The sequence below is a fragment of the Oncorhynchus nerka genome, linkage group LG20 (genome assembly GCF_034236695.1).
Source record: "Oncorhynchus nerka isolate Pitt River linkage group LG20, Oner_Uvic_2.0, whole genome shotgun sequence".
Taxonomy (NCBI): domain Eukaryota; kingdom Metazoa; phylum Chordata; class Actinopteri; order Salmoniformes; family Salmonidae; genus Oncorhynchus; species Oncorhynchus nerka.
In genome coordinates, this window is record NC_088415.1 from 50,342,522 (window position 1) to 50,362,604 (window position 20,083).

General features: G+C 42.0%; 2 long non-coding RNA genes across 2 annotated transcripts; both read left to right on the forward strand.

Annotated features, from left to right (window-relative positions):
* The first annotated feature begins 4,632 nt into the window (after positions 1 to 4,632).
* Positions 4,633 to 8,169, forward strand: LOC135562703 (uncharacterized). Its single transcript, XR_010460058.1, has 3 exons — positions 4,633 to 4,799; positions 7,825 to 7,876; positions 8,097 to 8,169. It is a non-coding gene; the product is annotated as an uncharacterized LOC135562703 (long non-coding RNA).
* Positions 8,170 to 13,313: 5,144 nt separating this feature from the next.
* Positions 13,314 to 15,312, forward strand: LOC135562704 (uncharacterized). Its single transcript, XR_010460059.1, has 3 exons — positions 13,314 to 13,553; positions 13,689 to 13,758; positions 15,113 to 15,312. It is a non-coding gene; the product is annotated as an uncharacterized LOC135562704 (long non-coding RNA).
* The last annotated feature ends 4,771 nt before the right edge of the window (positions 15,313 to 20,083 follow it).

The window sequence follows — 20,083 nt, forward strand, 5'->3', positions numbered from 1 at the left end:
TTTACATGGGGTTCAAGTGAAGAATGGGATCAGCTGGAAACACTAATCATTCAACCTGTAGAATGTTGTTTAACATCATTTTAGTTTATTCTTTTTTTTTTTTTATTAAAAAAGTTTTATTAAGTTTTCTTGTTTTTCAATCAACCAACAAAACACATTCCACATTCACAGATGTGACAGACTTAAAAACATGTTTTTTAAATAACTAACAATAATAATAAAAATGAGAAAAAAAACATAACAAATAATTATTACAAAATTAAAAATAAAATATATATCTAAAAACTTGCAGCAGCACTATCAAGGTTCTTATTAGCTATTTCCAGCCTTAGCTGAGATGATGAGCAAATAATTAGTGTTTACAGCACCTTACACAACATGTCAAATCAAATCAAATTTTATTTGTCACATACACATGGTTAGCAGATGTTAATGCGAGGGTAGCGAAATGCTTGTGCTTCTAGTTCCGACAATGCAGTAATAACCAACAAGTAATCTAACTAACAATTCCAAAACTACTGTCTTATACACAGTGTAAGGGGATAAAGAATATGTACATAAATATATATGAATGAGTGATGGTACAGAGCAGCATAGGCAAGATACAGTAGATGGTATCGAGTACAGTATATACATATGAGATGAGTATGTAAACAAAGTGGCATAGTTAAAGTGGCTAGTGATACATGTATTACATAAGGATGCAGTAGATGATATAGAGTACAGTTTAAACGTATGCATATGAGATGAATAATGTAGGGTATGTAACATCATATTAGGTAGCATTGTTTAAAGTGGCTAGTGATATATTTTACATCATTTCCCATCAATTCCCATTATTAAAGTGGCTGGAGTTGAGTCAGTGTCAGTGTGTTGGCAGCAGCCACTCAATGTTAGTGGTGGCTGTTTAACAGTCTGATGGCCTTGAGATAGAAGCTGTTTTTCAGTCTCTCGGTCCCAGCTTTGATGCACCTGTACTGACCTTGCCTTCTGGATGATAGCGGGGTGAACAGGTAGTGGCTCGGGTGGTTGTTGTCCTTGATGATCTTTATGGCCTTCCTGTAACATCGGGTGGTGTAGGTGTCCTGGAGGGTAGGTAGTTTGCCCCCGGTGATGCGTTGTGCAGTTGCTGTACCAGGCAGTGATTCAGCCTGACAGGATGCTCTCGATTGTGCATCTGTAAAAGTTTGTGACCGTTGTTGGTGACAAGCCAAAATTCTTCAGCCTTCTGAGCTTGAAGAGTCTCTGTTGTGCCTTCTTCAACATGCTGTCTGTGTGGGTGGACCATTTCCTTCCTGTTTGGCCCTGTCCGGGTGTATCATCGGATGGGGCCACAGTGTCTCCTGACCCCTCCTGTCTCAGCCTCCAGTATTTATCCTGCAGTAGTTTGTGTCTGGGGGCTAGGGTCAGTTTGTTATATCTGGAGTACTTGTCCTGTCTTATCCGGTGTCCTGTGTGAATTTAAGTATGCGCTCTCTAATTCTCTCTTTCTTTCTCTCTCTCGGAGGACCTGAGCCCTAGGACCATGCCTCAGGACTACCTGGCATGATGACTCCTTGCTGTCCCCAGTCCGCCTGGCCGTGCTGCTGCTCCAGTTTCAACTGTTCTGCCTGCGGCTATGGAATCCTGACCTGTTCACCGGACGTGCTACCTGTCCCAGACCTATTATTTGACCATGCTGGTCATTTATGAACATTTGAACATCTTGGCCATGTTCTGTTATAATCTCCACCCAGCACAGCCAGAAGAGGACTGGCCACCCCTCATTTCCTGGTTCCTCTCTAGGTTTCTTCCTAGGTTTTGACCATTCTAGGGAGTTTTTCCTAGCCAACGTGCTTCAACACCTGCATTGCTTGCTGTTTGGGGTTTTAGGCTGGGTTTCTGTACAGCACTTTGAGATATCAGCTGATGTACGAAGGGTTATATAAATACATTTGATTTGATTTCAATTTGTCCGTGATGTGTATGCCGTGGAACTTAAAACCTTCCACTTCTCCACTACTGTCCTGTTGATGTGGATAGGGGGGGTGCTCCCTCTGCTGTTTCCTGAAGTCCACGATCATCTCCTTTGTTTTGTTGACGTTGAGCGTGAGGTTATTTTCCTGACACCACACTCCCGAGGGTGTAGCATAAGAACAGCTTCATTGGCACAATAGATTACAACATTGTGCAAGGCTTTTGTCCAACATTCTGATCTATATCGGCTTAATTTGTAAATTATGTCAGTGTTGGAGCCCCTGGCTATCCATAAATGAAAACCATGAGAATATGGTGCCGTCTGGTTTGCTTATTAATATAAGGAATTTGAAATTATTTATAGGTTTATAAGTATAATTTATCCAATTACATTTTTGATACTTAAGTATATTTAAAACCAAATACTTTTAGACTATTACTCTAGTATGGGTGACTTTAACTTGAGTAAAAGTAAAGATACATTAATAGAAAATGACTCAGTCATGTATGACAATTGGGTACTTTTTCCACCACTGTATAAGCCATTTAGTAATAACTTTTACCCAAAGCGACTTAGCTCCGATCATGCTTGCTTCGTCCCGCAAATTATTGTTCCTAGAGAAACTGAATATGCCGCTGTTAAGTGGGAACGTTATTTTCGTTTGAGTTGGTTGATCAAGGACGCAAGACAATGTACGGAAGCTTCTGCAACGAGTCGTCTGTATCAACAATAGTTCGTTGCGGGACAAAGCAATGGCCATGCACATAACATTTTTACATATGGGTGCTCCCAGGAATCGAACCCATAATTATTGCATTGCAAGCACCATGCTGTACTAACTGAGCTACAGGACCACAGACAAGAGCCAACGTTACGTTTCTCTCAGGATTAGAATACTTGTGTTGTAGCTATACAATAACACGTTAGCTAACGTGCTAGCCACAGTAGCTAGCCAGGGCTACAGTTTGCATCCATGCCATACTTGTGACATAGTTCATTCAGGTTTAGCTCATGTCATTTGTAATAACTGGCTCTCTGAAGTTTATTTTGCTGCCACCACGGTGAACCACGCTTATTTCTGCGTGCGCCACCATCTTTTCTTATTTCAACTATGACCCTTCGCCTCTGACCCAACAACACATGGCATGCTTCTGTCCTCGTTTATTCAAAACTGGTTCGTAGTCGCCCTCAAGCGTTCTTCTCAAATTACTGCATTTGATTTGTTTTTTTGTGTGTGTGTTTTTAATGATTTAACCTTATTTAACTAGGCAAGTCAGTTAAGAACACATTCTTATTTACAATGTTATTTATTGCTCATCATTGGTGTCGGCTGTTGTTTACTTATTTATTTGTTGTCTCATCACATTATTGTACAAAAAAACGGAAACGTAGCTAATACACCAGTATTTATTGTTTGGAGTGGTCGTTTTAGTGGTATGGGGATCCAGTATTGCGTCGCTGATTGCATTGATTGACAGATCATCCCTGAAGTTGTTTTATTACGTAAAAGTGCATTCACATTATGACGTTGGCTGAGTTACCGTCTAAAATGTGAGAGTTTATCTCTTTGGTAATCACTTGGTAAAGTTTTACATGATGGGAATATAGGCTCCAGCCATAGACTTTAACCATGGAGGATAATAAGGTAAGCCTATGAATTGCTAACAGAGAAGCCCCATGCAGTGGTGCAGGAACTGCTGCACCGTCTTTTTTTATGCTGCGACAGGAACCACCGGGTTTTACAGGACATGTCGATAGGGGTGCCGCAAGTAGTGGCAGCTGGGTGGCGGTGTGGGCTAACGTTAATGTGCCGCTAATATTATCATTTTTAATCTTGTAAAAAAAAATGTATGCATTATAATAACCTATGGGACTTGTTATACATCAAATATGATCCTTGCAAAGATAACAGCAGTAGGCTATTTATCATAATTCTACCTACATTATTATAATAATAAGTGACTCCATAACGCATTAATTACGAATCTTGATATCAGGCAATATAATCTATTTGTATTATTAGCGAAAACCTGTTCTGTTAAAAAAAGTATACATTGGCCATTATAAACTGGGTGTTTTGAGCCCTGAATGCTGATTGGCTGAAAGCTATGGTATATCAGAGCGTATACCACGGGTATGACAAAACATTTATTTGTCCTCTTCTAATTCAGTTGGTAACCAGTTTATAATAACTGCGTTGTGTCATGTGTAAGAACAGCTCTTAGCTGTGGTATATTGTCCATATCCATGAGCATTTAAAGAATGGTCTAATTTCTTCCAATCAGAGTTTAAATGAAGATGATCCACATGATCAAAGTTTGGAAGGTCAAGTCCAGATAATGAAGAATGATATCCTGGGTTTAAACTATCCAGAAGATAGTGAAGTGAAGGGATCCCCTGCCTCAGATCGAGCTGAAGGCTGTGACAAGGAGAAAAGTTAAGGTGAGAGAATAGACTGAGGAGAGAAAGGGAAATCTGGGGTCTTACCTGTCCACACTTTAAACCTGTCCAATATGCCATAAAACATGTTGTTGTGAGGTTGGAGGGTAAATTGTCCTTACAACAGACTTCCATCTCTTAATATTCAATCACCAATTGTTTACTGTAGCTCTTCTCAAAGGCCTGTATAGCAACGGCAACATACAGTATGTCATTGACTGTATTGTCTTTTTAGACCAAGAGGAGGACCAGTGCCAACAGGCCCACAGTTGAACAGAGCACTGATACTGATGCAGCTGAGAGAGATTTTGTTGATAATCAGAGTGATGAAGATGAGGATAAGGTGAAGAAGGATCCCCTGCCTCAGATGGAGCAGGATGCCGTGAAGAGAAATAAAGTCAAGGTAAGGGAATAGTTTGAGCAGAGATGTGGACATTTGTGATATCTTTCATATCTATAACCTGCCCCTACAGCATTTTGTTCTGAGGAAGGTAAATTGCCCATGCAATACCCTTTTATCTCCTAATAGTAAATCTAGGGCTGACCACAATTGGTCGACAGTTTGGTCGATAAGCTGTTGGTTGACTGGGATTTCTTAAGTCGAGCAGTCGCAAAAGTTTGTTTTCTTCATGGTGCACATGGACACCTTTCTGATTCGCGCGTGTCTCAGTTGACTAATCCATTGCCGAGGCCACAGGGATGGCACAGTCCATCACGCTAAGACGTGATACTGACATTGCATATGGTTATATTATGTAAAAATAATGGTGCAATACTAATAAATCAAATATTATTTTATAACAAATGCACTTTCTCCTGCATTGGATACGGTCGCTGTCCGTGGTTCTGAAACAGTGCTCCGTAGACTTGTCGCCCTTTCCTATGTTGCTATGTGCATAATAGCAAAGTTAACCAGCATATTGGGATTGAGAACAATGCTGCAGAGAAAGCAGCAGCAGCAGAGACGGGGAAACAGCCCTGGCCTTAGCCTAATTATCTAATAAAAATGAGGAGAGAGGAAAACCCAAATAATTTAGGTCTATAATCAAAAGCCTAATTGTTAAATGTGCCTGGCTTTGTAAATCATCCATATATATATTACCAGTCAAAAGGGTTTTTCTTTATTTTTACTATTTTCTACATTGTAGAATAATAGTAAAGGAATCAAAACTATGAAATAACACATATGGAATCATGTAGGTATCAAAAAAGTGTTAAACAAATCATTTGAGATTGTTCAAAGTAGTCATCCTTTGCCTTGATGACAGCTTTGCACACTCTTGGCATTCTCTCAACCAACTTCATGAGGTAGTCATCTGGAATGCATTTAATAAATTAACATGTGTGCCTTGTTAAAAATGAAGTAAAGGAATTTCTTTCCTCCTTGTGCTGTGACAAGGTAGGGTTGGTATACCGAAGATAGCCCTATTTGGTAAAAGACCAAGTCCATATTATGGCAAGAACAGCTAAAATAAGCAAAGATAAACAACAGTCCGTCATTACTTTAAGACATGGAGGTCAGTCAATCCGGAAAATTTCAAGAACTTTGAACTTTTCATCAAGTGCAAAAACCATCAAGTCGCAAAAACCATCAAGCGCTATGATGAAACTGGCTCTCATGAGGACCGCCACAGGAAAGGAAGACAGATTTAACTCGGCTGCAGAGGATAAGTTCATTAGAGTTAACTGCACCTCACATTGCAGCCCAAATAAATGCTTCACAGAGTTCAAGTCTCAGACACATCTCAACATCAACTGTTCAGAGGAGACTGCGTGAATCAGGCCTTCATGGTCAAATTGCTGCGAAGAAAGCACTACTAAAGGACACCAATAAGAAGAAGTTACTTGCTTGGGCCAAGAAACACGAGCAATGGACATTAGATTGGTGGAAATCTGTCCTTTGGTCTGATGAGTCCAAATTCCAACAATGTCTTTGTGAGAGTAGGTGTACAGATGATCTCCGCATGTGTGGTTCCCACCATGAAGTATGGAGGAGGTGTGATAATGTGGGAGCGCTTTGTTGGTGACACTGTCTGTGATTTATTTAGAATTCAAGGCACACTTAACCAGCATGGCTACCATAGTATTCTGCAGTGATACGCCATCCCATCTGGTTTGCGTCTCCAGGCTTTATAATGGCTATTTGACCAAGAAGGAGAGTGATGGAGGGCTGCATCAGATGACCTGACATCCACAATCACCCAACCTCAAACCAATTGAGATGTTTTGGGATGAATTGGACCACAGAGTGAAGGAAAAACAGCCAATAAGTTCTCAGTATATGTGGGAACTCCTTCAAGACTGTTGGAAAAGCATTCCAGGTGAAGTTGGTTGAGAGAATGCCAAGAGTGTGCAAAGCTGCCATCAAGGCAAAGGATGGCTACTTTGAAGAATCTCAAATATGAAATATATTTTGACTTGTTTAACACTTTTTGGTACCTACATGTTTCCATATGTGTTATTTCATAGTTTTGATGTCTTCACTACTATTCTACAATGTAGAAAATAGTACAAATAAAGAAAAGCCTTGAATGAGTAGGTGTGTCCAAGCTTTTGACTGGTACTGTATACATATATACAGGAGTAAGACAGATATAGCTTCTGTTGCCTGTTTGAGTATTTGTTTAATAGCCTACTGATTCTGTGAGCACCAAGCCTCATGCACCGGCAAAATGTTGAATTAAGCAATTTCACAGATTCGGCTGTTTTTAATCTTTGCTATGCTGTAATAATGGCTTTATAAATTTTAGTCATTAGAACAGACTGATATTGCTTAACATTTGCTTAACCTTTTGGGGCAGTATTTTCGTTTTTGGCTAAAAAACGTACCCATTTGAAACGGCCTATTTCTCAGCCCCAGAAACCAGAATATGCATATAATTGTCAGATTAGGATAGAAAACACTCTAAAGTTTCCAGAACTGTAAAGAAGAAGTTTCCAGAACTGTAAAGGAGAAGTTTCCAGAACTGTAAGGAAGAAACTAAAATGGTTCAAATTATATTGTGTCTTCAGCATGGACAGTACAATAAACACTTGCTGTTATGTGGTGCCTTTTCGCTGCAATAGGGAGGAGAGCGAGACAATGTGCGCCTGTCACACAGGCACTCGCTGTCATTTCTTTTAATACAGTGTCACCATCGGGCTCTTTCTTGAGTCATTTGTGTGTCTTAATTATTTAATTAAACAGTGTGCTTAAAGCATCAGACAAGCTCAGTGCCTTTGTAGGTGATCGTATTCAAACACATAGGGTGTGTCTGATATGGAAAAATACATTTTAATATTAGAACAGGATGACTCTCGGTCGACAAAGTTTTTTTTGTCGGGGACAGCCCTACAATCAGTCTTACCCTTGCTCTACTCAAAGGGCTCTATTGGAATGGCTTCATACAGTATCTACGTGTATATCATTGACTGTATTGTCTTTTTAGACCAAGAGGACCAAGAGAAACAAAGTGGAGCAGATCACTGATACAGATGCAGGTCATAAATTAAACTCTAATTTCACTGAATGTAATCCTTTTGCATGTAAATGTTATTTAGTATGGACATCTATTGAGCAGAGGACTAATAGCAGAGTGCACATGTTATACTTTCTTGGGTACTTAACTTCACAAAGTACACAAAGTTGGCTAATACATACTTGCCTCAGAAGGTTACATGTTTTCTGACTTCTTTACCTTGAATGCTGCTTTGGACACAGGTCCCTCTACATCTGTGGAATTTTCTGGGATGACAGTTCAGGGGACATCTCACCAGGGACAATCTAATGAAAAGATCCTAAGTGAGTGTGTCTCCAGGGCCTGTCAAACCAGGGCTCTTGACCTCCCGCCAATCGATCCAGATGCTTTCAACCCGATTATCATCCGGTTTCTGGAAAAACTTACTGAGGAGTATGTCCAAACTTCTATTGTAGTATTTGAATGCAATGTCATCTGGATGATTTTATAAATTGTATGTGTGTTGGTGTGCTTTTTGGTGCTAAAAACATCTAATTATCTCCTATAGGCAATGGAGGCAGTTAAGCATTGGCAGGATGGACCCAGTAAGTTCCTTAACCCTGAAAATGATTCATAGATATATTAATAGATGTTTCAAGAAAATTAGATACAAACCTTTTATCTATCTACAGTATCATCCACATTATCACAGTTACATTCAAATAGCTTTTAAGTAGCCCACTGCTTTTCATGCTTTCCAATGTATGCCACTTTCATGATTCTCATGAACATATGTGAGATTGTTGGTATCTCTTCGAGGAGCTTGGTTTCAGAGCCTGGCTATGAGTAATCTACCTACACTGTTTCGGTCTTACAGGTGATGAGGGCATTGCTTGCAGAGATGTGCCTGGAGATTGTGCGGTTTGTATCTGAGGCCATCCTCAAGGTCATTATCCCTGCAATTTTCCGTTTTGTACGGATATACAGCCATGTGTCTCCAGTATCCGGCAAGTCTCTGACAGAATCAGAGAGATCCTCTAGCACAAACCTGAAGGTTCGCAAGAGAAGCAGCAGCAAATCCTCAAGGTCTTGCACGGCCAAATCAAGCTCCTCTCGTAATGGGTATGTTCAGTCATTCCTAAAGAAACCGGTTTCACCTAACTATTCATAACCCATTTTGTAAAAATATGTTTTGTTATCTGTTTACTCTTAATGACCAGTTTAACTGATTACTGAATGATGTATTAATGTGACTACAGTGTCTACTATTGAATATGGAATGCTGTATTGTTTGCTTTGTATTCTCAAAGGTCTCAGACAGTGTTGCCAAATACTCAGGGAGATGGTGAGTCTATATCATCTGAGCCACTCAGTGACTTTTTTGGGATCACTGAGGACAGTCTCCTCACTGGTGTCCAGGATTCCTTCAAAGAGTCGCTGAACAATGTCCTCTGTATCCAAAGAGAGGGCCAGGTAGACACTCAAAGTCTATCCCGGGTTATTGTTGGAGAAGTGTCAAAGAAGGTCAATTCCATAATCTCTGTGGCCATCCAAACTCCCATCTCTGGGCGAATGTCCCCTGTCATTTTTGCCAGTGGTGGTGTCTCCAGCACCAAGGTGGTTGAGGAGATGGTGTCTGGTGTTTCCAACATACTTCAGATGTATATTAATGGGAAGAGTGTTGTTCTCAGAGAGGATGGTGTTGAGGTGGATATGACACATTTAACAGGACAGGTCATGACAACCCTCAGTGGCACTGTTTTGAACTTCAGCAATAAGGAGGAAAATGATCCCGACAAGAGGGAACTGATTTGTGTTGTTGCTGACCATATGAAGATGCTTGAAGCTTGTAAAACTCCTGAGGAGATGCTAAAACAAGGAGAGAGCAACCTCAATATCAAAGGTGCCAAATCTAGTCTTCGTCTGTCAACACAAAGTATGGACAGACTACTCACTGAGGAGTTTCAGACCAAGGCCACTGAATCGATCCGGGAGATTGTTAAAAGATTCAGAGGTTGTACATCATGTTGTTCTGGCACTACATCATCTAGTCCAAATCCTAGGATAGGTGAGAGACCTTATGATTGACCCTGAGGCCTCTGAGTTGGTAAGTACCTTTGTTTCAGACATGGACAATCTTACCCAGTCTATCAGGACATCCTGCTCTCCTGCACAGAGTGAGCAGATCCTTCTTGAAAACCATCAGAGTAAGATCTGGTCTTACACTGCTGGTTGTTACAACGACATGAAAAATACACTGAAGAGGATTCTTACCTGTCCAGAAAAAGGGGATCTCGCAAATACATTTGTGAAGAGCACAAAAGATTCTTTCACAATGGTTCCAACTTTGTGCCTGGACTTCGATCATTCCAGTAACGGTGAGGCTGACACATCGGACTCCATTTCTTGTAAACCACTTTTAATAACCCCCTCATCTATGAATGAACAAAAAGGACAAAGTGAGACCCCAAAACCTCTCTTGGCTCTCAAAAAGTATTTGCAAGACCAAGTCCTCCTTGACACCACAAAAGCGATTGCCAGCCAGGTTCTAGTCTTGTATAAGACTGAGGTGATGGAGAAGTTCTCATCTTCTGTTGGAGAGTGTGATTCTGAAGAGTCTCTGGAGGCCATTCTATTTGTGGATGGTATCATGTCTGACTTGAATGATTTCACCAGTTCTTGTTCCGCCTCACCATCTGAGTTGTTAGACAGTGAACAATGTCTCTCCCATCTCACTTTTCCACTTGGTCTGCAGGACAGCACCACCAACAGTGAATCTACCCAGAGTCTTCCAGTTATAAATATGAAGAAACTCTCCAGTGTGTCTTTCCAGACGAAGGCTAGAAAGGCAGTGAGTGAAGCTCTGAGATCTGTCAACCCCTTTATAAACAGCTTACTGGGAGACTCTGAAGCATCTAAATTACTGGACACTTTTGTAACAGATGTGGAGACTATTTTTCAGTCCATGCAGGGACATGAATCTGAAATTCCCAGAATTTCAAAAGTGAGCACCCTTCATGCTGCTTGTATTATATATCATAGATTTCGAGAAATGCTGAGGCGGTTTCTCACTCCCTGCCAAGACTCTGTAAAGGTCATCGATGGTGTACATGATGAGACTCTCAAACAGGCTCCTAGTGAAAGTTTAGATTCTCAGGTGACTTGTAATAGTGATTCTCTTGAAATCCAAGCGGACCTTCAAACCTGTACCAAGGAGTTCATTAGTCAGATCCTCACTCTGAGGAATCCATGGAGAAATACCTCTCTAGCCTAAAAGGAGATACAGAAGACCTGTCCAAGCTTTTGGATGCCGTTGTTTCTCAGATTGACGTCCTTGCCGCCTCCAAATCATATTTATCTGTTGATGACTATGCTGTTAATACACAGGACAATTTGCATGGTGAGATCAACAATGATGAAGAGGAGGTATCCTCTAGAAGTCTTAAATCCACAGCCTTTGACAAACTATGTACTGAGGAGTTTCAAACTAAAGTCTCACATATGGCTGGTGGGATCCTTCAATCAGGGTTGATTGGCATTGTACATTCCAGCCTTGATGGCAGAAGTGCAGACATTTGTGCAGAGTCCAGTAATGATGGTGATGATAGAGATGTCAAAATCCTTCAGAAGAGTGGAACTCCACCTTTGTTCCTCTTCTCTGCACACCAATTCTGCAGCATCCAACATCGTCATAAGCATCACTAAAGACCTTAATAGCTTCACCCAGATGACTAAAATGTCTGATGCTTCAGTGTCTGGCCAGTTAGAGAGATCCTTGTCAGCTTCAACCCTTCCTGTCAGTGTTCACAACGGGGCCAATGTGAAAGGAAAGATCATTTGGCCAGGCACTGTTAACCTGTTCAACAATGTGTTCATCAAGGTCAAGGATTTTTTTGCCCAGCAACAACCGGTCCTCCTAGACAATGTGGTTGAGGCCCCCAAACATGCCGAATCCATATGCAGAACAGCTACTTCTACACAAATTACTTACAGTGAACATGAAGGCAGCCAGACCAGCATGGTAAATTATTCCAAAGCCTTAATTAGTCAGACTCTGATGACAATCCAGAGGAGAGTGTCTATGTCAGAGAGGATGAGCACCTCAGAGAAAGGCCTCTTGACTCGTTCCATCGTGGGATCCATGCTGGAGGATGTTGACATGGTGAGAACTGATAGACACGAGATACACCGGCCATCCTCCTCAAAGTCCTCCCTGTCCATCACCTCTGCCATGACCAGAGGGTCCCAGAGTGATTTTACAAATTCTCTTCCAGGCACTCCAGTCCCCAATGAGTGGCCTGTTGAAAGCTATTGTCCTATCATTAGGAGTTCGGTCATTGATATGAGTGACTCCTCAACTCATTCACAAGGGTCAAGAAATTACACAAGGCAAACCATCTCTGCCATAGTTGACACTGTTATGGAGGTCATTCCAAGAGAAGATACAGAACACATAGCTACTGCAGATGATGTCACTTCTTTTACAAGAAGACTTGCGAGACTCAGCCCCAGGGACGGTCTTCAGAACTTCCACATGAGCTCACTGACAAAGTTTATGAGCTCATAAAAAGTCACAACACCCCCCAGGCTCTTTTTGTGCCAGCTGGCAAGAGCGTGTCTGACTCTATTCTTTTGAAGCTGAAGACAGGATTGAATGCTTCTGAAGAATCCAGGGAGTTTCCATCTGACCTTGTGTACTCCTTTGCTACGGAGTCAATAAAACGTCTGCTACACAGCAGATTGTCTTCTGGCTTCCTCCACCATCACAAGGATCCGATTTCTGCCAAACTATCATCTCTGATGGTTCTCTGCAGGACACAAGTCGGCTTATCCCGAGCTCTTCTGCCATCTCCATTAGTTCCTCACAGGTTTACTGTGACACCAATATAATGGTCAATCAGGTCATGGATACCTGTTCTGTGGCCTCCAATTCATCAGAAGAATTATCAGAGTTGATGAACATAATCAATGGGTTGTCCTCAACTGATGCTGGAACACTTGACTCTGACAGACTGGCTCTCATGACCACTAGCCGTCAGTCTAGTGCCAAATCATTGCCTAGACCCTCTCTGTCTGGCAGCAGCACACACAATGGTGGAACTGTGGATATTCAAGTTTTAGGAGAGGTGGAATCCAAGATGGACAACAAAGATCTGGAGATGTCTAGTGTCTCTGTGCGTCCATCAACTCCATCAGCCATGGACTCTGATACACATGCATCATTTGAATCCACTAGCAATGACTACACCTCTTTGGTACTTTTACTGATTGTTAGATTGCTGTCAATGATCACCCCTATCACATTACTGGAATCCTCTGACATTGGTGAAACATCAAGAGTTCTCACAAAGAGGATTCTGTCTGAGTTCTGTGGCACCTCAGGCCTTGAACCACCTCAAGCCTACCCCCAGAATCTGAAAATCAAAAGGATTTTCAAGGCTGTCTACAAGGGGCTTCTTCAAGAATTCGGGTCAGAGAATATGCTCCAGGTTGCAATGAAGTCAACCGATTATGCATTTGACGATGCCCTGGTCAAATCATTAACTAGGGAACTACTAACTAAATGCAATGAGGCTAGCTCTGCACCTCCCTCCATGACCCAGTTGTCATCACACAATGTACTTGGCAGTGACGAGGTAGGTAATTCTGGGCTTCCAACAACTGGTAGAAAGGAAAAGAAGAGAGGAAGATTCAGCGCTCTCTGTGGACTCAACCCAAAGGTACATATGTCATCAAAATACAAATGATAAAGATTATTTTGATTCATTACGTACAGTATAATGGTCAACACTGATACCTTTTGTGTGCAATTTCTCCTACTGTACAAATGACTGTTTGTTACCCATTGTACAAAGAAGGTCAACAAGAAGAACCACTGCACTCCAACACCTTCCTAGAACCAGACCCCTGCCGTCAGTGAAACAGGTAAATCAATACACTCAAATGTGTACTGAACAAAAATATAAACGCAACATGCAACAATTCCAAAGATTTTATTGAGTTACAGTTCATATATAGAAATCAGTCAATTGAAATACGTTCATTAGGCCCTTATCTATGGATTTCACATGACTGGGAATACAGATATGCATCTGTTTGTCACAGATACCTTGAAAAAAGGTAGGGGCATGGATCAGAAAACCAGTCAGTATCTGGTGTGACCACCATTTGCCTCATGCAGCGTGACACTTCTCCTTCGCATAGCGTTGATCAGGCTGTTGATTGTGGCCTATGGAATGTTGTCCCACTCCTCTTCAATAGCTGTGCGAAGTTGTTGAATATTGGTGGGAACTGGAACACGCTGTTGTACACGTCAATCCAGAGCGTCACAAACATGCTAAATGGGTGACATGTCTGGTGAGTATGCAGGCCTTTCGACATGGGGCCATGCATTACCATGCTGAAACATGAGGTGATGGCGGCGGATGAATGGCACGACAATGGGCCTAAGGATCTCGTGACGGTATCTCTGTGCATTCAAATTGACATTGATAAAATGCCATTGTGTTCGTTGTCCGTAGCTTATGCCTGCCCACACCATAACCCTACAGCCAACACAACGCCATATACTTAGTCTGTGGTTGTGAGGCCGGTTGGACATACTGCCAAATTCTCTAAAACGACATTGAAGGCGGCATATGGTAAAGAAATAAACATTCAATTCTCTGGCCACAGCTCTGGTGGACATTCCTACAGTCAGCATGCCAATTGCACGCTCCCTCAAAACAAGTCAACCAGCGTTTTTCCTTGCTCCTATTTTTCTCAGTCTCTGTCTCTAAGACATCTGTGGCATTGTGTGGTGTGACAAAACTGCACATTTTAACATGGCCTTTTATTGTCTCCAGCATGAGTTGCAACTTTGTAAAGATCATGCTTTTTAACCCACAAGAGTCTAAGCCCTGTCTAGGCCGAGGGGTTTGTATCGGCCTTACTGCTAACAGCCGATACAAACGCATTGAATGACAGATTCACTACATGGAACTGAAGTGTCTGTCCTACATCTGAGAGATATAAGAAAGTTGATGAATATATATATATATTTGTATGTATATATTTTTTTTCTTCATGTTTTTATCCCCTTCTTTTTGGCACTAAACAGTCTAAGCCCTGGGGGGGCCTATGTAACACTTCTGCGTTAAATAGGCGGATTGAGACTGCTAGGCTACCTGCCGCCCTACATTTGTAAATTATGTAGAATATTACAATTGAAATAATAATAATGCAATACTAATTCTTCACACTAACTAGGGTCAGTAAAATAAAATGTTTTTTCCCCTAGCAATTGTCAATGATCAAGAATCCTGCCGAACAGAGAGTGTATGCTCCACCAAGAAGAAACCAAGGAAGCGTTCACTCATTTCCAGGATGTTTTCAGCTATAGGCAAAGCCTTGTCCAGTCCCTTTACTTCCTGCTATAAAAAGAAGAGCACCTAATCTATATTTCAAAATAAATATTTGAAATGAAGATAATTGCATTAATTCTTCATGTTGAGTGTTTTTCATTATATATTATTGGATGATATAAAGTGTAGTAGTAGTAGTATTAGAAGTTGTATAGTTGACTATATTACTTTTACTTTTAAGATACATTAAAAAATAAGAAGAATTAGGGTGCACTTCTAGGTACAGTTGAAGTCTGATGTTTACATACACTTTAGCCAAATACATTTAAACTCAATTTTTTCACAATTCCTGACATTTAATCCTAGTAAAAATTCCTGTCTTAGGTCAGTTAGGATCATCATTTTATTTTAATAATGTGAAATGTCAGAATAATAGTAGAGAGAATGATTTATTTCAGCTTTTATTTCTTTCATCACGTTCCCAGTGGGTCAGAAGTTTACATACACTCAATTAGTATTTGGTAGCATTGCCTTTAAATTGTTTAACTTGGGTCAAACGTTTCGGGTGGCCTTCCACAAGCTTCTCACAATAATTTGACTGAATTTTGGCCCATTCCTCCTGACAGAGCTGGTGTAACTGAGTCAGGTTTGTAGGCCTCCTCCTAAAGATAAGAAAGAATGCAGTTCATATAGACCTATCGCAATTCTTAACACAGATTTATAAACTATATGCATCAATAATAGCCAAAAGAATGGAGAACATAATCCCAGAATTGATCGACGGAGATCAAACTGGTTTCATACAAAATAGGCAGACACAGGACAATATAAGGAGAACACTACATGTCATGGACCACATTACTCAGAATAAGACAAGTGCAATATTAATCAGCCTAGATGCAGAAAAAAGCATTTGATTCAGTGGGATGGGATTACCTATTCCAAGATATGGAAAGATTTGGTTTCAACAAAGAAGTGATACAGTGCATCAAAACACTGTATTCATGTCCGACTGCTAGAATAAAGATAAATGGACATTTGACACGAACGATAAAATTAGAGCGAGGGGCAAGACAAGGCTATAATCTTTCACCCAAGCTCTTCTCCTTGTACCTAGAACCATTAGCACAGGCAATAAAACAAGACCCAACATTGGAGGGAATAACAATAAGAGTGTCACGTTCTGGCCTTTGTTTCCTTTGTTTTGTATTTATTTAGTATGGTTAGGGCGTGAGTTGGGGTGGGCAGTCTGTTTGTTTTTCTATGATTTTGGGATTTCTATGTTTCGGCCAAGTAACGACTTTCGTCTGTTGAAAGAGGAGCGGACCAAAATGCAGCGTGGTGGTTACTCATGTTCTTTAATAAAGAATAGACGATACATGAAATAACTTAAATAACAAAAACAACAAACGAAACGCGAAACCTATTACAGCCTATCTGGTGAACACTACACAGAGACAGGAACAATCACCCACAAAATACACAGTGAAACCCAGGCTACCTAAATATGGTTCCCAATCAGAGACAACGAGAATCACCTGACTCTGATTGAAAACCGCCTCAGGCAGCCAAGCCTATGCTAGACACACCCCTAATCAGCCACAATCCCAATGCCTACAAAAAAACAATACAACAACACAATAAACCCATGTCACACCCTGGCCTGAACAAATAATTAAAGAAAACACAAAATACTAAGACCAAGGCGTGACAGGCCTAGTATGGTTCTCAATCAGAGGCAGGTGTCATTAATTGTCTCTGATTGAGAATCATACTTAGGTAGCCTGGGTTGCACTGTTTGTTTGTGGGTGATTGTCTATGTTAGTTGCTTGTGTCAGCACAGGTCTCATTTATAGCTTCACGGTCGTTATTTTTTTTATTGTTTTTGTATTCAGTGTTCAGTACTTTCTTTAATTAAATATTAATCATGAACACATACCACGCCGCATTTTGGTCCTCTGATCCATCTCGCCTCTCCTCTTCAGATGAAAAGGAGGACGACCGTGACAGAATCACCCACCAAACAAGGACCAAGCGGCGTGGTAAAAGACAGCGACGACAGCAGCAAGCAGCAGCAACAACAGCGGCCAGTGTAGTAGGACTCCAAGTTCAACGGGCTCTGGCGCAAACATGGACAGGCCAGTGGCTAGAGTGCTGACGGATTTCGCATTAGTCCCCCGGAGAATTTTGTTTGTATGGAGATTCAAAACTGGCCAAAATGGATCAGGCGCTTTGACAGGTACAGGGTAGCATCAGGCTTAAACGTGAAAAATGAGGCATTTCAAGTTAATACACTGATCTACTCTATGGGCGATGAAGCCGAGGATATATTAAATGCTTCAACGTTGACCGAGGAAGAGAAACTTTAACTACAGTGCCGTTAAAGACTGTTTTGAAACGCATTTTGTAGGGAGACACAACATTATTTTTGAGAGAGCTAGGTTTAATATGCGCAAACAGGAGCAGGGTGAAACCACCAACAGTTTTATCACAGCTGTTCACAAACTAGCAGAACATTGTCAGTTTGGCGCGCTCAGGGAAGAGCTGATCCAAGATCGGATTGTAGTCAGAATAAGGAATATATCACTTTCTGAAAAGTTACAGTTGGATTCCCAGCTTACCTCGTCCAAAGCTGTAAACCAGGTTAGGCAGAGTGAGACAGTAAAAAGACAGCAGACGATACTGCGCGACAGCAGCTCCTTGCAGAACGAAGAGAGTGAGGAAATACATGCATTTTCATACAGAGCTAAAAAAAAACGGAGGGGAACACAGAACAGAGACAGACGTGGAGAATGCATGAGGTTTCAGAGGAGGTACAGCAGGACAGCATCTTGCTGGGAGATGTAAAGGGAAACAATACTGGCTGGCATTCAGACATTAAACTCAATGGGGAGGTTGTGTCATTTAAACTAGACACTGGGGCAGCAGTGACAGCTATCCCAACTAGGCTATATAGCTATAGCAGAGATGGCCCTTTGCTCTCTACAAACAAAAAACTGTACGGGCCCAGTAATAACATTTTACCAGTGGTAGGGCACTTGGTGATCAAACTGGAGAGTAAAGACAAAAGTACCATCCAGCCTGTCTTCGTCATTGACTCGCTAGCCAGACCGTTGCTGGGGCTGCCAGCAATTGAAGCATTGCAACTCATTGAGAGAGTGAGCGAACTGGAGGACCCAGGTGTGGTTTTCAAAAAGAAATTCCCAAAAGTGTTTTCTGGTCTAGGAAGGGTAGAAGGTGACTACAAAATCCGCCTGAAAGAGGATGCTGTCCCCTATGCCCTTACCACCCCCGCCGGGTGCCTATCCCTTTATTGGCCAGAGTAAAGGAAGAGTTGGGGAGGATGGAAGACATTGGGGTGGTGTCTAAAATAGAGAGTCCCACAGACTGGTGTGCAGGGATGGTGGTGGTCCCAAAAGCCAATGGGGAAATAAGAATCTGTGTGGACATGACTAAATTGAATGAGGCACTCTGCAGAGAGAGACACATCTTACCATCAGTGGAGCAGTCACTGGCTCAGTTGGATGGCTCACAAGTCTTCACAAAGCTGGATGCCCGCTCAGGTTTCTGGCAGATACCGCTGTCATCAGAGAGTAGGGCACTCACAACGCTTATAACACCGTTTGGCCGGTACTGTTTTAACGTTTTGCCATTTGGAATCGCTTCCGGTCCTGAACATTTCCAAAGACGCATGTCCCAGCTGTTGGAGGGGCTGAGTGGTGTCATAGTCCACGCGAACGATGTGCTCGTGTGCGGAAGGGACAGAGCAGAACATGATGTAAGGCTCACAGCAGTTCTGACCCGACTCCAGGAGACTGGCCTGACACTCAATGAAAAATGCACTTTTGCACAATCAGAAGTCTTGTTCTTGGGACACAAAATCAGTGCAGCTGGAATAGAGCCGGACCCAGAGAAGATCAGCGCCATCACAGATATGCCCAGACCCCAGAATGTGGCTGAAGTCAGGACCTTCTTAGGCATGGCCACATATGTGGGTAAGTTCCTCCCACAGTTCTCAGATACAACCAAACCTCTGAGAGACTTACTAGCCAAAGAGAATGACTGGTCACGGGGTCACATGCAACAGGTAGCGTTTGACAAAATCAAAGGAGATCTGGCCTCACAGAGAGTGCTGGCCCAGTACCGTCCCCACGCAAGACAAAAGTATCAGCAGATGCATCATCCTTTGGGCTAAGGGCGGTCCTCACACAGATGCAGGACAACATGGAGTGGCGTCCAATAGCATACATCTCCCGAAGCTTATCCGACACAGAGCAAAGATATGCTCAAGTGGAGAAGGAAGCGTTGGCTATCACATGGGCATGTGAAAGGCTCAGCCAATACCTTATTGGCCTGCAGTTTACAGCAGAGACTGACCACAAACCACTGTTGGCTCTGTTAGGGACAAAAGCACTGGACGACTTGCCTCCCAGAGTTCTGCACTTCCGCCTCAGATTACTGAGGTTCACCTACAAGATGGTGTATGTGCCAGGGAAGGCACTGATCACAGCAGATGCACTCTCCAGGGCCCCAATTAAACGTCCATTATCAGAGGAGGAGCAATGTCTAGAGGGTGAGGTACAGGTGTCCATTAATGCAATAAGGGACAGTCTACCTGCATCTCAGACCAAACTGCAGCAGATTGCAGAGGAGCAACAACGAGACCACATCTGCCAACAGATAGTTCAGCAGTGCAAAAAGGGATGGCCCAGGCAGGAGGAACTGCCTCAGCTGCTGAAGCCCTATTGGGTGCACCAAAGTGACTTCCACTGTAATGGAGACCTTCTCATGAAAGGACTATGGATAGTTATCCCAGAGACTCTACAACCAGAAATGCTAGACAGAGTGCATGATGGACACATGGGGATAACTAAATGCAGGCTGAGGGCTCAACAGTCAGTGTGGTG